Source organism: Coregonus lavaretus (assembly GCF_964263955.1).
Source record: "Coregonus lavaretus genome assembly, chromosome: 39".
NCBI lineage: Eukaryota > Metazoa > Chordata > Actinopteri > Salmoniformes > Salmonidae > Coregonus > Coregonus lavaretus.
In genome coordinates this window covers 2,040,681-2,050,680 of record NC_140026.1, presented here as the reverse complement: position 1 = coordinate 2,050,680, position 10,000 = coordinate 2,040,681, and positions in this window count along the sequence as shown.

Here is a 10,000-nt window from a genome sequence, read left to right as displayed (position 1 = left end):
TGATCATGTCAACAACATACTTTCAAAATCTTAGCTAGCAAGCTAGACAAGCAGTCATCATGAATCACGTTGACAATCTACTTGCAAATCATTTTCAATCCTTGTCATATGAAGAGAAATTATAGGTAAAACGTATCGGTGCTCATCGGCCATTAGACATAAACATTACACAACAAGTTGGAAATCGCAACTTCAACAATGAGTGGTTTGGAAGGAATCAGCAGCTAACTGCAAGCGTTGCAAAGCAATCACTAGCCTGCTATTCAGTGGAGTGGGTGTGTGGTCCAAGTCTTGGTTTAAGGGCCACTTTTCTAAGCTTAAAAGGATAAACATTCACATGCAACACCATTGGCCAAAGGTTAAATACATTGGCCATTCTGTCAATTCAGCATGACTTCTGCCGCGTTCAAAACAACTGGAAACTCGGAACGGGGAAATCTCAGACTTCAGTGAGTTCAAGACGGGCAGGCAGGTAGCTTAGTGGGTAAGAGTGTTGTGCCAGTAACCGAAAGGTCGCTGGTTCTAATCCCCGAGCCGACTAGGTGAAAAATCTGTTGATGTGCCCTTGAGCAAGGCACTTAACCCTAATTGCTCCTGTAAGTCGCTCTGGATAAGAGCGTCTGCTAAATGACAAAAAAATTAAAATTAAATTAAAAATTAAGACAACTGGGAACTCTGAGAAAAACGAGCTCCGACTGGGAAAATACGCTTTGAACGGTCATCCAACTCGGAATTCCAAGTCGGGAACTCTGGCCTCTTTCTAGAGCTCCGACCTGAAGATCACTGAACTCATGATTCAACCTTGTTTTTTCCAGAGTTCCCAGTTGTCTTGAAAGCACCATAAATCCAGAGAATGCCAGACTTTGATGACAAAGTTTGATGACAGAATTTGCTCACAAGAAGGACTGCCGCGCCACCTTCCTGTTCAAGTGAGCACAGCCCAACAAGGTGAGTCCAAAAAGGTATTGTATGCTGCTGCATAAATGATGTAATATGCCAGGGAGATATGTATACTGTAGCTAAGAAAGTAATACTAAGTGTATGTTGTGTAGTAAGCTGTTAGTAGCCCATGTGCCTCACCCTAATAATTTGGTCCCTTTCCCCCTCATAATTTAGCCTACTGTTCTGACTTGGTGGTGCACATGTAGCCTATAGCCTGTTTTAGAGAAATGTCATCATTGAATATTGTCAGAGCTTCCATTGTCTGCTTATATGCCCCCTTTATTTATCCTACGGTTCTGACTTGGTGTACAGGGAGAACACTGTAAGAACGGCCCATGTTCTGAATTCTGTCGCTGTCCATTTCAAAAGTGCTGAACAAATAGTTATATTGACTACGTCCGTCCTAGCTCGCTCATTAATGTCTTAATCAAAATTACCGATTGCCTCTTATCCGCTCATTGTCCCCTCAATTGTCAGTAGAAACCACATTTGTTTAAGCAAGTCAGCCATATCAGCTATGTTTACATTTTTTTTGGCAGTAAATGAGGCTGAATGAACTGTTTTCTCTGCCAGACAAGGCTCCGCTGATAGCCAGGTGTAGCGGTGGTAAGGTGTTGGGACTTCTTTATGTAGGCCCTAACCGTTTGTGGGCACCGTTTGTCACCGTTATAGTGCAATGAATGTATTGTTTTAGTGTTGTGTTGTGTAGCGGCTTTGCTGACATGCATCTACAACATTTTTGGGGAGCATGCCCCACCAAGATGTACATGCTAAAATCGCCCCTGAGTAGCACCAACACCCCTGAAGAAAAAAATATACAATATTATTGAACGACGGACAGTGTATTATCAATACACTTCTTGTGTAGGCTATACTAACCCTCCTATTAGGAAACCCCGACGGTTAAATAGATGATAGAATATCTGTATGGTAACTTGACACGCGCGACCTACTTCGCTCTGATTCTCTTCTATTCCTCTGCTCTCTGCCCGTGACGTTTTCGTGTATCCATCCTTGAAGGCGTGGTGCCACCCCGCCTCTCTCTCTCTCTCTCTCTCTCTCTCTCTCTCTCTCTCTCTCTCTCTCTCTCTCTCTCTCTCTCTCGTATCCATCCTTGACCACGCCTCTCTCTCTCTCTCTCTCTCTCTCTCTCTCTCTCTCTCTCTCTCTCTCTCTCTCTCTCTCTCTCGTATCCATCATTGAAGGCGTGGTGCCACCACGCCGCTCTCTCTCTCTCTCTCTCTCTCTCTCTCTCTCTCTCTCTCTCTCTCTCTCCTCCCGCCGGATCTCCCATCACCCTCTCTGTCTCCGCCCCAATGAATGCATCGTTTCATTCATTCACCTATGCAAGGGTAGCGAGTCGCGTTCACTGACAAACGCACCAAGAAGGACACGCATTACAACTGTATCATAATCGCTTTGACTAAAACCGATTCAAAATAATCGTGGATTTCTGCAAAATAACTGCAAGAAAAGGCGATCTTTCTAAGACGTTATGTGCCTCCTTATATGCAGATAACATGATGGATTCCTTGCCAAGGTCGACAGCAACTTCGAGCGGGGAGAAAGGTGGTATGTATGGGGCGTGGGCTAGTTTATTACAAGTTGATTGTGTATAAAGCTGTCGTTTCCGATATAAACGTTAATTTAGATGAATATCTGTTTTATATAACTCACAGTATGTTTAAGGGATGTTTATATATAACCTATAGATGAGGTGAATACAGCGGTTGCTGTCAATGATGGTCCTGATGAGAGGAGAGGAGAGGAGAGGAGAGGAGAGGAGAGGAGAGAAGAGGAGAGGAGAGGAGAGGAGAGGAGAGAGGAGAGGAGATATTTAGTTTAGCCACATCTGTATTTCAGAGTATCATCAGTAACAAAAAGTTTAAAACCCTGTCACTGCTCTGTTTTTATCCAAGCAAATATTCTAAATTCGTGCTTGAGAGAAATCATATCTATTTTCCTATTTCTAACTTTGAAATAATAACACATTTATTGTACTGCAATTCAAGTAGACCTATTGACTATAATATTAATTTCTCCACCAGGTTATCAATGTGAAGATCAATAATTGACTCCAACTAATCAATCCACTCCTACCTGTACCTGAGGGGTTCTAGAAGACAACGTCATCGCCATGGAAAAGCCCCCGGGTTCCAAGCAGAGGACGGTGGTCGCTCAGATGGAGTCGCCTCCCCGCGGAGGGGGTGTAGCTACGCTCGACGTCCTCGGCAACGCAGAACCCAACGCTAGCAGGGGCGCGGAGCCTAAACTCTATCTCCAACTGTCGCCTGGTGAGGCCTCCCCCCATGTCGCCACGGATACCAGGAAGTTGAATGGAGGACGTGGAAGTGGCACCTCCCCTTCCTGTCTGAGGGCTGATGGGACGGGAAATGAGGGATCATGGCAGAGTAAAGGAGGGAGTATAGATGTGAGAGGAGGAGGGGTGTTAAAACCACTAACAACACCTGAGAGAGCAGACATTAAGAAAAGCAGGATCCCTATGGCTCTCTCACCGAAGACGGACACACACACCTCTACACACGCCACACACACCTCACACACCTCCACACACACCTCCACACACACCACACACACCACACACACCACACACACCTCCACCACTACCAGTGACCGAAGGCTGAGGTCTCCCAAGATCAAACACGGCACGATCCCCAAAACACACACACACCGAACGGAACACACCTGGGATGCCAGCTCCAAAGTGGAACACTCCAGAACCGAACACTTGTCTGCGGTGAGCTCCAAACCCTCGGCCTCCAGAACTGTGCAGGGTTCTAAGGATCCTCAGAAGGTTTCTAGTTCTAAAGGTCCTGCACCGCCCCTCGCCCCTCTGGCCACCTCCAGCCCCAAATGTAGAACCACCGTTGACGTGATGCTCACATCAACCACCTCTGACATCATCACAGGGGGACGAGCCTCGAACTCTGACCTGTCGATGGGGTCACTAAGGGTCAAGGTCAACACTCCCCATAATACTCCATTCCTGACCCCTGACCCCTTTGCCACGGCAACGGACAACACAGAGACGACTCTAGAAGACGCAGCTCGCCGACTGGAATCCAAAATGGCCGCCGTCTCAGAGGGGTCGTCGATAGTGACGATGATATCACAGAGCGGCACCCGTCTGTTAGGAGGGGGAGTGGCCGGAGGACCTACGCTATCCCAGAAGGCTGTGCAGCAGAGTGACAGGGCGGCGACGTGCGAGGCCCTGGGGAGGGACGTCAACCCCCCAGAGTATCGCCGGGGTGACGGGCGTAGCCACGACGATTGCGCAGGCCGGTTGCCGTGGGAGACCAAGCCACCTGGAGCCCCGCTGGGAGACCTGATTCACGTGGGAGACGTAAATGTCATCGCCATCACCGGCGGCAACAACGATGAAGCGTCGTCGAGGGCAATGGAGAAGGGGAGGAAAGAAATGGGGAGAAAGGAGGAGGAACCTCCAGGGAGCTCCAGAGAGCGGAAAGAGGCCGGCACCATGACTAACCCCAGCGAGGTGAGGCGTTTCTGGGGAGAGGAGCGGAGGGAGGTTGGGGTTCAGGCTGTAGTGGAGGTGTGTGACCGCTCCGCCACTACCAGCCCCCGCCTGTCCCTACACGGTCACCGTGGCAACGCAGGGGAACAGGAAGGGGTGGTTACTGACGGACAGAGAGACACAGACTCACGGTCCAAGGGGCTGACGGCTGGGGGTCAGAGGGGGAGTGTCCTTGTCCGTGACCTCTGCATGGACCAGCAGGTCAGAGGTCAGGGGTTAAATGGAGAGCTGGGGCCTTTGATTGGCTTACAGAGCTGTCAGTCAAGGTTGGTCGCACCGCAGAACCAGGAGACGGGACTGAAGCCAGTAGCCTCGCCCCTGTGCTGCATTCCTATTGGCCTAGCCCCATTTCAACACGTCTGTCAGATAGACATCGAGCTCTGCAGCCAATCAGAGCTCCCGAACAGTAACGATAAGCTGCCGACCACCAATGAGGAGCTGCCGACCAGTGTCACCAACGACAAGCAGCAGAAACCGTCCGAGACTCTCAGCAAAACTAAAACCAGACAGACAGGCAATTCAGCTAGCAAGACCAGCCACAAACACAGAAACCACTCCTCTCCTTCCCACTCCTCTCACCGGACCCACAGACATAAACCCGGCTCGGGCAGAGACAAACAGAAACCGGGGTTGGAGTGGAACCAGACTGGATTGGACCGGCTCCAGGCGGACCCAGCCCCAGGGAAGAGTACCACCAAACTGACTTCGGAGAATCCAGAATGGCCTGGTGACCCCGACCAGGAGAGGAAGGACTCTGGGCCGGTGCAGAACGTGGTTTGGGACGAACAGGGGATGACCTGGGAGGTGTACGGAGCGTCGGTGGATCTAGAGAGTCTGGGGTTCGCCATCCAGTCACACCTGCAGTGCAAGATCCAAGAGCACGAGAAACGCATCGGAACACTACGGAAGTCCGTCTCCCAAGAGGTTCCCTCTCCGGGAGCGAAGAAATGGAAGGAGAAGAAGAAGAAGAAGAAGAGGAATGTTTTCCGGTCAATATGCCGACCGGGATGCTGCAGGAAACCTCCCGCGTCGCCCGCGGGGAAGTGATAGAACCTCGGAATGTTCGGAATGTTTACAGACGAACATTCTAGAACATTCTAATCACCCACCAGGAAGTGAGAGAATTTTCGGAATGTTCGTGGGCATTCCGGGAATGTTCACGGATGGGTATTCTAGAACAACCATTCTTAATCACAGGAGGTTGGTTGCACCCTAATTGGGGAGGACGGGCTCGTGGTAATGGCTGCAGCGGAGACACTTTCACACATTATAATCACATCACGTGTCTTACTGCTAGCCAAGACAGTAGCCACATGAACATCAAGTTTGCATCCCAAATGGCACCCTATTGCACCCTATTTATAGTGCACTACTTTTGACCAGAGCCCATATAGGGATAGGGTGCCATTTTGGGATACACACCATGATTTATACTGTATCACTGCATCATTGAATGAAGAAGATGAGTTTGTAGCTAAAACAGAAAAAAAGCAATACGATTCTATGATTCTCAAGTGTGCATCAGTGTAGCTACGATACACTGTTTATTCTCATCAGCTGTTTTCACTGAGGACAGAGACTCAACATACATTCACATCAGCTGTTTTCACTGAGGACAGAGACTCAACATACATTCTCATCAGCTGTTTTCACAGAGGACAGAGACTGAACATACATTCACATCAGCTGTTTTCACTGAGGACAGAGACTCAACATACATTCACATCAGCTGTTTTCACAGAGGACAGAGACTCAACATACATTCTCATCAACTGTTTTCACAGAGGACAGAGACTCAACATACATTCACATCAGCTGTTTTCACTGAGGACAGAGACTCAACATACATTCTCATCAGCTGTTTTCACAGAGGACAGAGACTCAACATACATTCTCATCAGCTGTTTTCACAGAGGACAGAGACTCAACATACATTCTCATCAGCTGTTTTCACAGAGGACAGAGACTCAACATACATTCTCATCAGCTGTTTTCACAGAGGACAGAGACCATAGATGTGATTTTGTATGATCGTTTTAGACTAACACTAACGGAAATATATTAATAATACATTTTACTATGACACAATGGAATACACTGTATTAGTACTTTATAGGAATGTAGCAAGAACACTGTAGCAAGAACACTGTTGCATAGGGCCTCCCAAGTGGTGCAGCAGTCTAAGGCACTGCCTCGCAGAGCTTGAGGCGTCACTACAGACCCAGGTTCGATCCCAAGCTGTGTCACAACCGGACGTGACCGGGAGTCCCATAGGGCAGCGCACAATTGTCCCAGCGTCGTCTGGGTTAGGGGAGGGTTTGGCTGGGGGGGGGGGGGCTTTACTTGGCTCATCGCGCTCTAGCGACTCCTTGTGGCGGGCCGGGCGCCTGCAGGCTGACTTCGGTCGTCAGTTGAACGGTGTTTCCTCCGACACATTGGTGCAGCTGGCTTCCGGATTAAGCGGGCTTGGAGGACGCATGACTCGACCTTCGCCTCTCCCGAGCCCGTTGGGGAGTTGCAGCGATGAGACAAGATGGTAATTGGATCGCAATTGGATATCTCAAAATTGGGGAGAAAAAGGGGGTAAAAAAAAAAAAAAAAAAAAGATTACACTGTAGCAAGAAATAATGTACAGTTGAAGTGGGAAGTTTACATACACCTTAGCCAAATACGTTTCAACTCAGTTTTTCCACAATTCCTGACATTTAATCCTAGTCAAAATTCCCTGTCTTAGGTCAGTTAGGATCACCACTTTATTTTAAGAATGTGAAATGTCAGAATAATAGTAGAGTGAATGATTTATTTCAGCTTTTTATTTCTTTCATCACATTCCCAGTGGGTCAGAGGTTTACATACACTCAATTAGTATTCGGTAGCATTGCCTTTAAATTGTTTAACTTGGGTCAAACGTTTCGGGTAGCCTTCCACAAGCTTCCCACAATAAGTTGGGTGAATTTTGGCCCATTCCTCCTGACAGAGCTGGTGTAACTGAGTCAGGTTTGTAGGCATCCTTGCTCGCACACGCTTTTTCAGTTCTGCCCACACATTTTCTATAGGATTGAGGTCAGGGCTTTGTGATGGCCACTCCAATACCTTGACTTTGTTGTCCTTAAGCCATTTTTCCACAACTTTGGAAGTATGCTTGGGGTCATTGTCCATTTGGAAGACCCATTTGCGACCAAGCTTTAACTTCCTGACTGATGTATTGAGATGTTGCTTCAATATATCCACATAATTTTCCTTCCTCATGATGCCATCTATTTTGTGAAGTGCACCAGTCCCTCCCGCAGCAAAGCACCCCCACAGCATGATGCTGCCACCCCCGTGCTTCACGGTTGGGATGGTGTTCTTCGGCTTGCTAGCCCCCCTTTTCCTCCAAACATAACGATGGTCATTATGGCCAAACAGTTCTATTTTTATTTCATCAGACCAGAGGACATTTCTCCAAAACGTACGATCTTTGTCCCTATGTGCAGTTGCAAACCGTAGTCTGGCTTTTTTATGGCGGATTTGGAGGAGTGGCTTCTTCCTTGCTGAGCGGCCTTTCAGGTTATGTCGATATAGGACTCGTTTTACTGTGGATATAGATACTTTTGTACCTGTTTCCTCCAGCATCTTCACAAGGTCCTTTGCTGTTGTTCTGGGATTTATTTGCACTTTTCGCACCAAAGTACGTTCATCTCTAGGAGACAGAATGCGTCTCCTTCCTGAGCAGTATGACAGCTGCGTGGTCCCATGGTGTTTATACTTGCGTACTATTGTTTGTACAAATGAACGTGGTACCTTCAGGCGTTTGGAAATTGCTCCCAAGGTTGAACCAGACTTGTGGAGGTCTACAATTATTTTTCTGAGGTCTTGGCTGATTTCTTTTGATTTTCCCATGATGGCAAGCAAAGAGGCACTGAGTTTGAAGGTAGGCTTTGAAATACATCCACAGGTACACCTCCAATTGACTCAAATGATGTCAATTAGCCTATCAGAAGCTTCTAAAGCCATGACATAATTTTCTGGAATATTCCAAGCTGTTTAAAGGCACAGTCAACATAGTGTATGTAAACTTCTGACCCACTGGAATTGTGATACAGTTAATTATAAGTCAAATAATCTGTCTGTAAACAATTGTTGGAAAAATTACTTGTGTCATGCACAAAGTAGATGTCCTAACCGACTTGCCAAAACGATAGTTTGTTAACAAGACATTTGTGCAGTGGTTGAAAAAAACAACTTCTTATGTCTCCAACCTAAGTGTATGTAAACTTCCGACTTCAACTGTGTTTATCTTATATTTGATCACATTCCAGGACTTAGAAATAACTTTATTCATATTTTACAGTATATGATCACATTCCAGAAATTCAAAATAACTTTATTAACCTCATACAGTATATTGTAGCACTCAGTTTTATCTAACTCACGTTTAGCTCTGCTCTGTATTTTACAGTTGCAAAATTCCAGTAACTTTCCCCAAAAATATCCCAGGTGTTCTAGAAATCCTGCTTGGAAGTTCCCAGGAATTAGAAGGGACTAGAAAGGGAATCTGGAGTCCTCCAACCAGGATTTTCGGGAAAATGTGGGCTTTGGGAAAGTGAGTGTAATTTTCATGCCCTATTTTCAGCTAGCTGTAATACAACAGGACAGATTTGCCTCAGCATTTCAGAAGCTTTCGCCTCACTGCTTTTTCTGTTGGTTAATATTTAATCTACTTCCTCTGTTAGAACCTCCACACACAAACACGCACACATACACACACACACACACACACACACACACACACGCCACAGAGGTTTTATTCTGCTCTGCACTTAGAGGCCTTGGGAGGGGGGGGGGGGGGTGTGGGTGGAGGTCAGGAAATTGTACTGAAAATGTGTGTGTGTCGTGCCTGAGATGGGATCAGTGAGATGGAAACGCGTGTCTCTCGTCTCTCCCACAGGACACAGTGGCTAATACTGGGTCATACTGGGTCATACTGGGTCATACTGGGTCATACTGGGTCATACTGGGTCATACTGGGGCATACTGGGTCTCTAGATGTAATTACAACAGCGTTAGATCCGAGAGGATTTGATTGGTCGAAGCACTATGGTGAAACTTTCCACCTAGCCTATCAGAGGGCGAGGTGGAGCGATCACCATGTTGCTTCGACCAATCAAATCCTCTCAGATCTTTCATGAAGTGCGTAGTGTTTAGGGTTTAGGGGTCCCATTTGGGAATGGGCCTCAATGAACCCTGTGTAGTAACACTGCCATACTGATAGAGGGGGGACATTCACTTCCTGTTTCTTTTAGGACTTTGAGAGCTATTTATAATTCTATGGATGTATTCACTCTACTACTGTCACATGATTTGAATATTTCTGAAAAAACTAAAATCTTTCAAATGAAATAAAAACCTTGTGTTTGTTCATTGTTTCATTTAATGTGGAATATGGAATACATGCCCACTTCTATTTGGAAAGATATATGGGCATTGTCTCTCCCTCTCTCTCTCTCTCTATCCCTCCCT